Source organism: Protopterus annectens, chromosome 14.part0 (assembly GCF_019279795.1).
Source record: "Protopterus annectens isolate FY-2018-M chromosome 14.part0, PAN1.0, whole genome shotgun sequence".
Classification (NCBI taxonomy): Eukaryota; Metazoa; Chordata; order Ceratodontiformes; family Protopteridae; genus Protopterus; species Protopterus annectens.
In genome coordinates this window covers 798585224-798600673 of record NC_056748.1, presented here as the reverse complement: position 1 = coordinate 798600673, position 15450 = coordinate 798585224, and the positions used below count along the sequence as shown (strand labels likewise).

Sequence of the window (15450 nt, the reverse complement as noted above, 5' to 3'; positions counted from 1 at the left end):
AAGAGTCTTAAATGCTTTGGTGATTGAATGGAAAAACATATCACAATCTACCACAGAAGTCTGAACCGAATTGACTGGATCATTGCTTGGCAATTGGTCAATACCAAATACCGCTATATCTTGCCGATCAGCACATAATCCAGACAGAATAGTATTTAGATCCATGTTGTGAACAATGTTAGAATCTGCTACTAATGAAAACTGGTGGAGCACCAAAGTAACAAAGGAGTATAGTTTTTAAACCAAATATGTAATATAATGGTTGAAAGACCCAGTAACATCAAAATGGGAAGAAAATCAAACAGGTGGCAGAAAGCACAAATAGAAAAACCAGGACCATTAAATCCCTATGGCAGGTCAAGCACCATGAATAACATAAAAATATATTACAATATTCGTGTAACACTTTGGACTTATCTATTAAATGTAACAACCCAACCTAAAATTGGTTCAATTTAAATATTCAATGGTAGAATCACAGATCCAATAGATCATCAGAATCAACCCAATGAGCCTGACTGTCAACTATAAATAACCACTGTGACAAGGCATTAAATTCAAATAAAGTATTCCATAACTGGAAAAAGGTCGAAACACTATATTTGCTGAGATCCCATACTTTCAAAACCAAAGAAAGGTTTTGTACAGGTATATGGGTCAAATGATCAAAAATACAACAAACAAATATGAACCTTAAAAAAAATTTTTTTAGTTCAAGTGGTCTGGTTATGTAGATTTTCTTTGATAATATAATGCCAGTATCTCAACCGGATCACCCCTTTAGTCACTATACAATTTATTATAGTTTATAATAATATCTGTACCAAGTGTACATCCAATTGACAAACACAACAATAATGAATAAGTAAAAGTACAAATTTTAATTATGGTTGGGGGACCGAGCAGTGGTCCATTTCAGAAAAGACACAAGGACTGATGATTGGCAATAACTAACAATTATAAATACTATATGGATTATTACAATAGTAGGAGTAGTGTTTCCATTTATATGTTAAACTCTTCAAAAGCATTATAGTTCCAAATAATCAGAAACTAACCTACTATAATATATCACAACCATTCTAATCCTGCTGACAACCAAATGTTGAAGGAGCCATAATTGTGTCTCAGTTCCATAGATATCCAGCCTATTTTCAAAAGTTGTACTCACTGAAATAGTATCATATATTAAATGTGTAACACATATTAAGGTCTAAAGCACAATTATGCTGAAATGTGTTATAAGGATACAACAAGTGTGGTCACAACCATTCATATATATTGTGTTCACTTAACTCATACCAATAGTTCCCCAATATATTGTGAAGGAAATATTAGTACTGGTCAGTTAATTGTCAATATAAAATGTGTAAGAGTTCCATTCATAAACTGTCTAATAGTCACAGCAGAGAATGAAATAAAGCTTATAAATTGGCTACAGTAAAGCAAACACATATGAATATATCATGTACCATAGACTATTGTGCACAATCATATAACATATACTACATAGTCATAAGACCAGTTAGTGTTCTAATTGTAAGCCAAAAGGAAGTGTGAACATATGTTGTCCCAAGCCAATATGTAATATGTTGTCCCAAGCCTTCATGTTTAGGGTGTTTACTTCTTCATTGTTGTCGAAGGGTGTTACCTTTTTATATTTTGTTCAATGTTTACTACCTGTTTTGCCCACTGTAAATCTATATACACACACACGATATATACAATTCAACCCCCCGACAAAATGCCCCTTGATATGATATGTTTGAGCTGAGCTCTCTCTGAAGTACTTGATATATAATACCTTTGGTGCCTTTAATAAAGAATTGCTTAATAGCAAGTGCCAGTGGCTAATCAAATATTGAATGACAAAAAATTTGATTATGAGTATGAATACATGGCCAGATGGACATGCTAGAATATACCAACAACTTGCCTAATTTCATGTATTTATTTGGTGGTTATCTTTCCTGTTATGGACGGACTTCACTAGTATATATATTTTCCACTGTATATTTGTATGACAAACCTTGGTTCTTAGCGCTTTAAAAATGTCAAAAATATGTTTCAAATTTATGAATATTCATGAGCTTAATTTTTGATTGGCTCTTGATATGTATTTAAATGATGACTCAAAGGAACTTGACTATACTGTTTTACACTGAAGAAGGCTGTCTGCCGAAACTAGTTTGTTATTTATATCAGTATCTAATAAATTTATTGAACTCTGTGCTGCCTTGCTGGTCTATTTGGTGCTTTCTACTTGGTTTGGACCGTGCATCCCTTCGTGCATAGGACTTGGTTTACTCTGTATTGTGTCGAAGGCCTTTGCAAGGTCAAGGTAGGCTGTATGGACTGCCTTTCCCTCATCAATGGCCTTCGTGACTGTTTCGAAGAAGTCGACCAAGTTCAAAAGGCATGATCTGCCCTTGACGAAGCCAAACTGGGTCGGGTCCAATGTCTGCAAGTCCCCTATATCTTTATGAGCTCCATTATGATCCTCTCCATAGCTTTGCAGACTAGACTTGTTAAGCTTATGGGGCGGTAATTACCAGGGTCCGTAGAGGCACCGCCTTTGTGGAGTGGGACCACAGTTGCCGTACGCCACTCCTTGGGCACGTATCCTGTGGTAAGGCTGAGATTAAACAGCTGCCTTATGTGCGGGTTTAATTCCTCATTTAGCTCGTGTAGCACACAGCCGGGGACACCATCCGGTCCCATTGATGCTGTGTTTTTAGCTTTAGAGCGAGCAGCTTTCACCTGCGCATTTGAGATGTCTGGGAGGCTACACTCTGCTGGGATAGTTATCTCTCCTTTAGGGGAGAGGGGTGAAGTTTGCACTGAACCTGTCTGCCAGTATGTTGGCAATGTCTGTGGGTTCAGTGATTTTTGTATCATTTTGGACTAATTCTGAGCATATCTGGGAGTTTCCACCCAGGTTCCTAACATAGCTGAAAAAGGCCTTATGATTGTCCTTTGAATCCATGGCAATTTTTCTCTCAAAATTGGCCTTAGTTGATTTTATGAGTGCTCGTATTTTTTTACTAATAATGATCAGGGGTGACTTCCCTTTTATGGATTTTGTTCTATCATGTAATAGCTTTCTCCTATTATTGTAAAGTTTGTTAATGGCTGGGGTCCACCAGACTGGACGTTTGCCCTTTGTGGAAAGAGTCTTGGTTTTATTTGGGATTGCCTGATCCATGCAGTCTTGGAGGTGTTCATAGAAGGCATTTGTAAGGACTTCCGCAGCTTTGGTTGTGGTTTCCACTGGCTCAGGGGCCTTGAAGGATACCACACCAGTCTTGAGTAGTGTAAAGTTTGCTTTAGAGAAGTTCTTCACTGTGGTCTTTTTGTTTGGGGTGGGGCGGGATGTGGATTTCCAGTGAGATTAGTTTATGATCAGATCTCACCAATGAGGGATATACTTCCGTGTGGAGCATTTTGTCCCCATGTTTGTGATAATGAGATCTAGTATATTTTCTCCTCTCGTGGGAACAGTGACTAGCTGTTCCATGGCATTTGAATTTATGAACTCCAGGAACCGTTGGGCTAGAAAGTTAGGGCTTGAGTAATGTTCCCAGTCTATATTCGGTAGTTGAAGTCACCCAATATGATGGTGTTTGGAGATACATTTATACCCTCCAGTGTCTTCAGGAAGGCTGTGTGGGGTTCCTGAGTTTGAGAGGGTGGCCTGTAGCATGCTACAATTTGTAGAGCAGTTTTGCCTATGGTTAGTTGCACCTGGATGGTTTCCGAAGCTTCGTGCGTTGCCACCAACCTAGAGGTGTGGGTATCCTTTATGAATATGGATACACCCCCTCCTTTTGTGATGTGGTCCGGGTTTTGGGGCCGGAACGCATGATATGAGGTAAAACCTAATAGTGCCGGGGTGCTCTCAGGAGCCTTGAACCAGGTTTCAGTTACAGCACAGACATCGATGTTCTCCATACTGAGAAGGGCCTCGAGTGCATGCATCTTGAGATTTAGACTTCTGGCATTGAGCAGCATTACCCTCAGTTTCTTCCCATTTTTGTTTTCTAGGGTGGTAGGTTTAGAATTTGAGCCTTGCCTAAAAAAGGCACTATGGGGGTGGCAAGAGCCTTAGCCAATATCCGGAATCCCAGGGTGACAGGTGCAAGCCGTCCCTTGCGAAGCAGCGTGGCTTGTCAAGCATGTCATCCCAGGCAGACAGACACTGGATCCCCTTTGAATGACACCAGACATTAAGCCAATTGTTAAAGCTGATCATCTTGTCTCTATATTGTGGCATCATTCTTGGTGAAGGAAGGATACTGCTCAGGGTCAGGGTCATACCTGCCTGGGCTACATAATCAGAGAGCTCCTCTGTGTCTCTTTTCATGTAGTCCAGGGAGGTACGTCTCAGGTCGTTCACACCAGCATGGACAATGACTGTGTCATATTTGTACTTGCCATGGAGTGACCAGAGTGCTTGTGTTATGTGGCAGATTCTAGCGCCCGATAGGCAGCTTACTGTGACCCTCTCCTTGTTCAGCCTGGTGAGTGGGACGTCAGTGTGTCTGACTATGGAGTCACCTATGACAAGTATGTTTGGTGTTGTATTTGGCCTTAAGGGCTGTGACTGCTTTGCACACTGCTTTTGTGGTTTATGTGTTGCTTGTGGGGTGTCTTGAGGTAGCAGTTGTTTGGGTGTCTGCTTTGGAGGCCTCTGCTGTTTAGGTAAATTTTACTCAGAGCCTCCGAGTATGTCTTTGTGTGTTTATGTGTTTGATTCAGTGGTGTGGTAGCATTATGTGAGGCTGGTTTTGTGGTGTGTGTAGTTGCCTTCTCCTCCTGTCTGGTCTTGCCAGTCCTGAGTTGAGAGAGCTCAGCCTCCAGTTTGGCTAAATAGCTGCATCTCTCGCAAGTATTTGTGTTATGTGGGAGGAGGAGAGGGTTGTCTGTGTACATGAGGCAGTTATAACATTGCCTCAAGATTCCCAGATTCACCAGCTGGACCGAGAGGAGATTGACAACTGACCTTTGGACATGCTAGAATAATATTGGGAATTCCTTAATAATTGAAAACAAGGGCCAGTGGGGAGTGAGGGTGTAGTGCTTTTAATTTTTAGTGCTGACTTATATAATTGCTTTAGTGAGCAAGTGCCAGGTAACTTGAGTGCAATGTGTTACAAGTAACTAAATGCAAAAACGACAAACAGTAACTTTCTTTCAAGTGAAACAAGGAACTAGTACAGTAAGCAATGCAGATATCACTAGTGATCCACAGAAGCGCTGAGAAGCCGCGTATTAGGTGGAATTAGCTTCCAGGGAAATAACAAGCAAACAAACAACAAGCATATAAACAAAGCTAGATTCAGCAGGCCTGGATCTAGTCTATGCTAGAGCAAACAAGGTGTACCAATTTCAGTAAGATACAGTTCAAATATTCAGGCACTATAAACCTTTAACCAGAAATTCCCAGCTCAGAAGGGCAGAGTCCAGCCTCTTCTCCCACAAGAGTGCAGACCACGAACCTTCTTAATGTAAAATAACTGGCCTGAAGCCCAAGTTATAGTGATTATGTGATAGCTTTTGCAATCTCTCTTTCAAATATTCCTTATTCTCTTTCTTCCCCTTATACTTCCTGGGGTGTATAATTCTTTAAAAGAATTTCACCAATATCTTCTCTATTTCTTCATCTTCTCTTCTCCCTGTTGGGGTGTCACAGCAGCATTAATCAATGTGGTCACTTAACAGCTAGCATTCGATCCTAGGACACTCCTTTTCCAAGCTGATTATCCCCTGAATCAAGATCTTCTAAAAACTGTCTCATGGACAAAATAATTTACAATGTGATGTACTGAAACGTTAAATATTATCAGTCTTAACATTGTTCATGTCTTCTTAAAGAAGATACCCAATATCCTGGCTAAATTTCCCCCAAGTAGTATAAAATACCACCTAGGGTCTCCCCTGAAGACAGGCAACTAGTCCAGTGAGACTAACTCTGTTAATAAAAGATTAAAATAAAAATAAATTCTGTCACACACAAAAGACTGACAAGATAAAATCTTTCACCAATAACCTTGACCACCACCTTTTTGAAGAGACTGCAATGAGCACATAAAATTCTCATTGATGCGCTTCTTGCTACTAATGATGCTGATTTTCTCCCAAAGATAATATGTAAAATTTAATAAACGTCAATGGCTACATAATATAATTCTCTCATCTTACTATCCTTCCTGCCATTAACGACTGATGATTGATTTACTGGTAAATTAATATTATAAAACTTGATAAAGCCCTGGATTGTTGTGTTAAAATTTGAGAATTCTTTTGCAGATTCACTCTTACAATTTAAAACCAAAACATTTTAAGGCTTAATTACCACTGTTACCACTTCATTTACATAGGATCAAGCTTACTGATTCAAAATATATACTTCCATTCTGTGTACACCATCCAGAAACCTAGAAATATTTATGATCGAAAAGACACCAATAATACAGGCTTCGATCTGCAATCTTTCAAGACATCAGACTAACAGGCTAGATAACATGTACCCTCCAATAATGTCGATAAGTGTTGAAATTCACTATATTTTGAACAGAGTAACACACTATACCTGCACAAGTGAAGACTATGGCAAGACCAGCATTACTTGCAGCCAGACAGAAACCAATTAAGTGACTCCCCACTACTCATCATTCTTGACAAAGTAAATTCTCTTTACTGTCGGTACTTTTCCGTTAAACCCCTACCACACATTAGTAAGCCTGTAATAATGTAAAAGTTTTAAGAGTTGTGCCATAAACTTCACTTTACAGTGTTTTGCCTTCTATGTTATACAAAATGCAGCACTTTTAGGACACACTGTAATACTACTTTAATTTATTAAAATTTAACAGTACATGTTTGGCATCAACATGTATTTTCAGAATATTAAGTAGAATGTAAACATTGATTAAAAGAAATTATCAGTGATTTACCATAGGATCAAACACTTTACAAGGGACAGGGCTAACATTCTAAGGTAAAATTGTGGACTGTTATAAAGTAGGACAACTTATTTATACTAATATGAAGTTCGGCATCTCACAGGAAGCACATACTATTACTCAATTACTCATGTATGTGGATATTACTTCCTACAAAGCGACAGTCAAGCTTTACATGCTGTATAGGTGAAATTACAGAAATGCGAGGGAGCCATCATCATCAACTACTGAAGGGAATGGAGAATGCGTGGACTCTTCCTACTGACTTTTACATTGCATTATGCAGTTATAATCCAGTCTCTCAGCCATTCAAACAGGTTGATAACTACACAGCACAACATCACCAACAGGTTACAGCGTTATCAAAACAGGCGAAAGATATGCCCTCCGATTAAGAATACACTATACAGAGATAGTGAAGCACTCATTTTTAATAAATCGATAAAGACTGACATTCACATGGCAAAAACCAGTACCCCTCCTCCCAATGTAGGATATTAAGTTAATTACAAATGAGTTGCAGGTCCATAAACCATAATATCATATTTGACTTCAACATGACCGATAGCAATCTTACTGAAACAAACTCCCTCCACTGCTTTTTCCCCTCGCTTTCTCTTTTTTGTTTTCATAGAAAATGCGTTTTAAGCAAAAGGCAGGCTTTTTAAATATTGCTCTCACAAACTTAGAAAGTTGACAGAACAGGTTTTGCATTCGCAAGCATTTTTTCTGAACGGTAGAAAACCAGAATCTCAACAGGGCAACACATGCCAGTCTGGGTCCCAAGACACGTGGTAGGGGGTTAACAGAAAAGTACCTTACTATCTAACCTAACTTCACAGTATCTTAAATTCTTCATCCATAAATCATTAGGGTCTACTACGGTAGTTTCCCTCAAGTGTTTGGCAGTGCCTTGTACAGATGCAGGCACCATGAGGTGACATTTTCCCTAAAAGTACCCTTGAAATTTCACCAATATCTAGAAGTGCACAGGACAACAAGCTTGTGCAGTGACAAGCACTGCCACAAAAGTTGTAAACATGCTGTGAGAATATAGACTAAAGTCAGGAGCATCAACCACCTAAATCAATAAAAGGGCCACTGCCAAGCATATGACCTTTTCCACTAGGTCAGTTGGAGAAATTTTCCAAGTTCATTGACAAGCAGCTAAATTCACAAACTGATAAGGTATGTGAAAGATGCATTTAGTCAATGTCACTGAAGGCAAAGCTCTCACGTAACAGCATTCCTAATGTCAATCAGGTTGTTAGCTGTGCACACATTGCACCTATCACGCACAGCATGAACCAGAAATCTGGAGACACGTATGCCAAGGTAATTAATATAATTTCCCTAAATCCCAAAAACCTCAAATAAAAGCACACACAAAAATACCCTCAGCAGCCCCAAACGCATTCTTCCAAAACACCCGCAACAACATACACAACCACATTTCATGGATCCCCTACATCTAAGTCCATGAGGCAAGCCACCACACAATCCAACATTCTGACCACTAGAGTCTTCACACTGATGTCCCTCTCACTAGGCTGAGTAAGGAGAAATGTACTGTAATTTCCTTATCAGGGACAAGATCCATTAGATTATGCATGCACTCAGGTCAGTGGACTACAAGTACCAATATGACTCGGCCATACTCCATGTGGGCATAAAGGACCTGCGACATGCTCCCCAAGACTATACGAAGAAAGACTTGATGGACTTGTTGGAATGAGTATCCCTGGCTACTATGAACCTAGAACTGCACAGCATTTTACTCTCTCCAAGAATGATACCACAACATGAAAGCATATCTGCCTTATTTTCTGGTGTCATTTTAAGAGAGTGCAATATTTGTCAGCATGGAAGGAGATGGTCAATAGGCCATGCTGCTTTGTCAGGGATGGTCTGCATCTCTCTCCTCTAGGCTTTCAAACATTAGCTAAAACAAAGTCCTTCCCCAAAGTACCTTTTTTAGCAATGCCAACCTAATATTTTTTTTTTTTTTCAAAATAGCAAATCAATACCAAGAAAATACAAAGGTGGTACATGTCAATACCAGGAATCTAAACAAGAATGTCCATTTCATAGGTTCATAGGTTCATACTAGGCTATCTGCCCGAGGGCATTTACAAGCCTAGCCCATTGTTTTGTGGCTTACGCCACCCCTTTAGTATGGGGAACTATACCCATTATTTTGCTGTGCCTCTGTCGAGCAGTGACACTGAGGTAATCCCTGGGGTATATCTGTGATCTCCCATCCATTGGTCAAGATTTCTCTTGAACAAGGCCAGCGAGGTGCTCTGCCTCACATGTACCGGGATTTTGTTCCACAGCATAGGGAGTCTTTGGGTGATGAATCTATCCCTCCAGCACGTCCTATTAATAGCCGTGTCAAGGTTTAAGTCTCCCGCCCTTGTGGCTCTAATGGATCTAGATTTTTTGAGGTGAAGCATATTCATCAAATCTGGGTTTGACATGGCCTTGTATGTTAGGCAAAGGTCACCTCTGAGCAAGCGGTAAGCGACTGAATAGAGCTGGAGTTCTTTCAGTCGGGCAGCATAGGACAGATTTTTGAGACCCTTTATCCTTTTGGTGAGGAACTTTTGTGGCCTCCAGCTGCTGCAAGTGTCGGGTCAGATACATTCCGAATGGGGCATTGTACGCAATCATTGGTCTGATGAGTGATGAGTAAAGGGAGACTATGACCTCCCTTGATCTAGATGAGAATGCCTTCATGATAAGGTGGGCAATGTAGAAGGTCTTCCTAACTACTTTAGCTACATGGGTGTCGAATGACAGACTACTATCAACCTGGGTCCCCAGGTCCCTGATAACTTCTTCTGTGCTCAGTGGATTGCCACCTATTTGGTAGCTAGGTAACCTTGTTTTTCCCGAAGGGTATGACTATGCATTTTTGGCATTTAACTTTAGGCCGTGGCTCTGGCACCAGTTATCCGTTTCTGAGACCCTTCTGAAGGATATCTGTATCAGATGTGTTTTCTACTATGGCCCAGTTTGCAGTCATCTGCAAACTTTGTCAGCCATAACCCTCCTGTGTTTGCTTGTACTTCGAAAAGTAGATGCCAAACAAGAGTGGGCCCAGGACTGAGCCCTGTGGGACACCACTTGTGACAGGCTTTGAGTCTGACATGGCGCCAGCAACTCTGACCCTGTGGGTTCTGTCACTCAGCCAGTTTGCAACCCATCTTGTGATGTATGGGTTGACATTTAAGCTGATGAGTTTTTCAATGATACCCGAGTGGGGTATTGTATCAAGGCCTTAGCCAGATCGAGGTAGGCTGTATGGACTGCCTTTCCTCATCAATGGCTTTGGTGACTGTTTCAAAAAGTCAACCAAGTTTAAAAGGCATGATCTGCCTTTGACAAAGCCAAACTGGGTTGGATCCAAAGTCTGCAAATTCCCTATGTCTTTATTTATGAGGTCCATTATGATCCTCTCCATGGCTTTGCAGATAAGGCTTGTCAAGCTAATGGGCCGGTAATTTCCAGGGTCGGTGGAGGCACCGCCTTTGTGAAGTGGTACCACAGTTGCAGTGCGCCACCCCTGGGTACGTATCCAGAGGTAAGACTTTGATTAAACAGCTGTCCTAGCTGTGGGTTTAATTCCTCATTGAGTTCATGGAGCACACAGCCGGGGACACCATCAGGTCCCATGGATGCTGTGTTTTTTGCTTTGGAGAGAGCAGTTCTCACTTGGGCGCTGGAGATGTTTGGGGGGCTGCAATCGTTTGGTATAGATATCTCTCCTTTTGGGGGGGGGAGAAGTTTGCACTGAACCTGTCAGCCAGTATGTTGGCAATGTCTGTAGGATCAGTAATCTTCACATCATTTTGAACATCAGGTGTTTCAGCTAATTGGCGATTCTGAATGTCCATGACTTGTTTCGTCATTTTAATGGACAATGTAAGCTCTCCTCATCCTAGAGGATGTGGACGCCTGTGTAGTCAGTGAGAAATGGATTAAAGCAGTGGAGAGCACCCTAGCAGTGCAAGGCTATAATGTCTTCCATACATTTAGGCCAGCTACTACACAGGCAGGACTAAAGGTGGATGTGTCTCAATGAACCTCAAAAATTAAAACCTCAAGGCTAGTCACACAGAACAACGCACTTGATCTTCTCCAAGTCTAAATCACCAAAGGCAAAAATCCCATTTACTTTTTTACAAGCTATAGAACCCTTCTATGACCCAGGAAACACAAAACATGTAATTAAACTTACTGGAGACACTCACCATCCAACCCAATACCATATTCATGTGCAACTAATTACCCTACCATTAAGAGGGAATCATATAGGACACCAACTGTGCAGGCACAGAGATGCCTGGACTTTGTAAATATTAAAAACAAAATGAAAACTCTAGCAAAGCTAAAACTTTCACTGAGTGACCTCCCAAACCTCTTGTACCATAGGCACATGGGATATATGCAATGATTCAAAATTGTCCTGAAATTGTCCATTAAAATGACGAAACAAGTCATGGACATTCAGAATCGCCAATTAGCTGAAACACCTGATGTTCATAAGGATCATTTGCATATATCCCATGTACCTCTGGCACAAGAGGTTTGGGAGGTCACTCAGTGAAAGTTCTAGCTTTGCTAGAGTTTTCATTTTGTTTTTAAATGATTGTTTTTTTTCAGTGACCTTATCAGTAACTGTTTTGGAATTTGTAAATACAAACTTCCTGGACCAGACTGTGCACCTAGTCTGAGTACTGGAAAACATACTGGAGTGGTCGTCACTAATATGGGAGAGTGTGGCACACTCCCTAGTGCAACGTCCACTCTGGTAAGGTTAGACCACAAAACGGACTTCTCTGAAGCAAAAATAAAACCTGGAATCCCAGCTAACCTTGGAGTATTCAGGGACTACACTAAGGCTAACTTCCTACTATTAAGTAATAACCTACCAAATTTTGATCCCCCATAAACACTGAAAACACTACTGCCTACATGGAACCGTTCAAAAAAGCTTATACAAACTTAACAGCTGCACAGACACAGATGTACCCACCAAAAATAAGTAGAAAACTAACTCAAAAAATAAGCCACCCTGGTGGAATCATCAAATCAATACGTTGTATAACAAAAAGAAAAAAAATCATGGCAAAAGCTACGAAGTGTAAGGTCCATCAAAATAAAAACACTCATCAATCTAAACATCTCAGTGGACAAATAAAGTGTACCAAGACCAAACCGGAGGTAAATCTGGCTGATCAGGCCAAAGACAACCACAAGGCATCCTTTAGCTATGTCCGCAACCACAAAGGCAACACAGTGCTTGTCACCCACACTACACCAGAAGATAAAACAAATTTTCTGTAAGACAAATTCAACTCTAATCTGACCCCCCCTAGTCTCCCCTCAGGAAATGCCATCAAATGCAACTTCCCTAACCGCTACTAGGGAACAGGCCCTCAATGCTTTCTCTAAGGTCAAGAGCATTGCATCAGTGGGCTCCAACAATATCCCAGGCTGCCTTCTAAACAGAGTGAAACATCAGGTCCTCTGGAATCACTTTTTAACAGTAGCCTCTAAACAGGCTTCATGCCTTATGAATGGAAAATGGCAACTCTCACCATCAGCAGAAAGATGGACCACCTATGGACTCTGCAAAAATACAGCCCCATTAAGAATCAACAATCTCACATGCAAAGCCATGGAAAGAAGTAGCATGGAAATAACTGGTAATGAAAGAACCACCCAGACATTGGATTCAACACTATTAAGTTTTGTCAAGGGCAGATCATGCCGACTCAACCTAGTAGACTTATTTCAGAAGGTCACTAAAGCAATGAATGAGGGCAAAATAGTTCACAATGCCTACCATGACCTGGCCAAGGCATTTGACACAACACCTCAGTCAGGCATTCCTGACAAACTCAAGAGGTTAGGTATAAATCCTTATTGCCCGATGGATAGCCAGCTGGCTCACAGACAGGACCCTGGAAGTCAGAGCTGGAGAGCAGACCTGTGCAAACAAGACAATTACGAGTTTAGTCTCTCGGGACTGGTCCTGTGACCACTTATGTTTGGCATCTACTTCTCTAAAGTCAAGGCCAACAGACATCTAGCTGATCAAGTTTACAGACAATTGCAGTGTAATTTGAACGGGATGGGGAACGTGAAATTCACCACTGGTTTGATACCCATGTCTCAAATGGGCAAAGGCAGCCTGTAAATGCAGCATCTACCAGGCCCATGTGTGTAAATGTTTCATCTCTAAAACCCCTACTTGCACTAAGAGTACCAGAGCTTGCCAGAGATTTGGCATGCATGACTAGGCTTAAAAAGGCCCCAGTAGTCATCAGCCTTATACATACCTATGACTATAACAACCCTATACCAACCCTTACAATCCATTTGCTGGCAAATGGTTACACTAGGACACATCATCGTGGTTGATGCCAACTTGACTGACAACCCAATGGAGCTGCAAGTTACGTATTTGGCATTATTTATAATTTTTAGCTTTTTGAAACATTAAAACATTTAAGAAGAATAAAGGGAAAAATGGAAACTCAAATGGACATTATTGACTTAATGTCATTGAAAAACAGCCATTTACATCTTGTGAGGGAGCTGCATCCCTGCACACACAGATTCACACAGTTTTAGGTGCCTTTAATTCCACTTGGAGGTGCAGGGGTCTGCCTGATGGACATTACACTGTTTTGCTTTTTAATCACATCTTCTTAAAACACTTGACTGACAAACATTTATTACTTGAAAAATACAAGATCTGACATAAGGTTTGTCCACATCACACCAGGGTTGGCCACTGCACAGCCTACTGTGTCCCAATATAAACAATAACTTAGATGAGATCACTGCTACAATTTCCTTCTGAAAACATACAATACATATTTATTAAAATTCAACTAAAGCAAATGGCTGAATATCAGCTTTAAGGATGCAATAATTTTTCGCAAGATGTACCCCAAAAGTATGGTCCAAAATGTAAATGTCAAAATCAAGAACCTGAGCTCAATCCACTAATCACCATTTATAATTTATCAATTTTCAATAATACTGGCTCACCATCAGTGTCACAATGATCTCAGAAATGTGATTTTATGTTTAGTTTATTGATCCTTCCAGGTGTAAATGCATCCTGACTGTGGCATCATATAAGGTAGAATACACACCAATATGCAGATGAATTCGGACAACAAAACTGCTGCATGTCAACATTCTAAGCTTGCACTTATTATTTAGCATGTGTGGTCTTCTGACATACCTCTCAACCTCTTACTGAACGAAATATGGATAAAGCCGCAAAAAATGGGGCAGACTTTAAATATTGCTCCTAGAAACCCAGAAAGTTGCTAGAATAACAAGATTTGTGTTATCGTGCATTTTCAGAAAGCCAAAGTCTGAAACTCAAATGTATGTCATTACTTAATAACTATAATCCGCGACCGCGGTGACATGTACCAGAAAATCACACATTTTCATGTGGAAGACACCAAAAATAAAAGGAGAAAATCTGGATAGTTGAGAGGTATGCCTGGCCCAGGGTTCTCCTAACTTCCGTACCATTTACCATCATGATCACATATGAACACATTACGGTTATACAGTATACGGAAATGCAGCCGATGAAAGTTTTTCAATGCAAGATAAAGGAGTTAGTACCCACTGTTAAACTTCCTTCTTAATATCCCTTTGTGCATCCTCCCAATTGTAAAAAGTACAAATAAAAAAATCCTTCAAAACAATTTGAGGATGTTTTTATTTCCTCCCTATCATTCTATTATACTTATCTAGCGTCACCCACACTAAATCCATTCCACTGACACATTATCCATTCAGTGCTATAAAAGTCACAGAAAGTATGCTCTCACCTGACTTCTCACATGCGTAGAAAGAAATTTGCAGGAATGCAATAATTAACTTTTAAATGCCATCCAACATTCCACAAAACAACCTCCTACGGAAAGGAAACAGCATAAGTCTGGCAATCAAATCTTCGCCTCTTTCTTTCAATACGACCCTCCTACAATTAGTTCTAGTCAATTAGAAAAACATTTAAACCCGACGATCGGAACTTATAAGCTAGCAAGTCTTCGAAAAACATCCAAAGCCGGCAGGAGTGGACCTTTCCGTTACTACGAGTGACGTTATGGGGCGGGTAAAGGGAGGAGTAGTGAAGGGCTTAGCAGTTGGTTGTCTAGCGGAAAACGGAACAGGTTAGGGAAGCGGAAGTAATATCTTAATCTGTAGTTCGCCTTTTCGTCTGCACGGTAATCTTCTAGTGTATTTTGCAGGTGACGGCTTATGTAGTTCTTGACCAATCAGGGACAAATCCGGAAATAATCAGGGCCACTTGTCATAGGTTCGCAGAAAACAATAGTGCTGAATAAGAGAACGTAAATTACACTTTCTGAAGTTAAATAAGATTATAACAAGAATTATTTCAGTATTTTATTAAGTGTAATCCACCTAATTTTCTCCA

The 15450-nt window shown here is 40.4% G+C and overlaps 1 protein-coding gene across 1 annotated transcript in view; it reads right to left on the bottom strand.

Moving 5' to 3' along the window:
• MFSD13A (major facilitator superfamily domain containing 13A) overlaps positions 1 to 15169 on the bottom strand; it is a 682644-nt gene extending 667475 nt beyond the window's left edge. Inside the window, exon 1 of the mRNA XM_044056543.1 lies at positions 14840 to 15169. The gene's annotated coding sequence lies outside the window, so the exon portion shown is untranslated. The remainder of the gene's footprint in view (positions 1 to 14839) is intronic.
• Between the last annotated feature and the right edge of the window lie 281 nt (positions 15170 to 15450).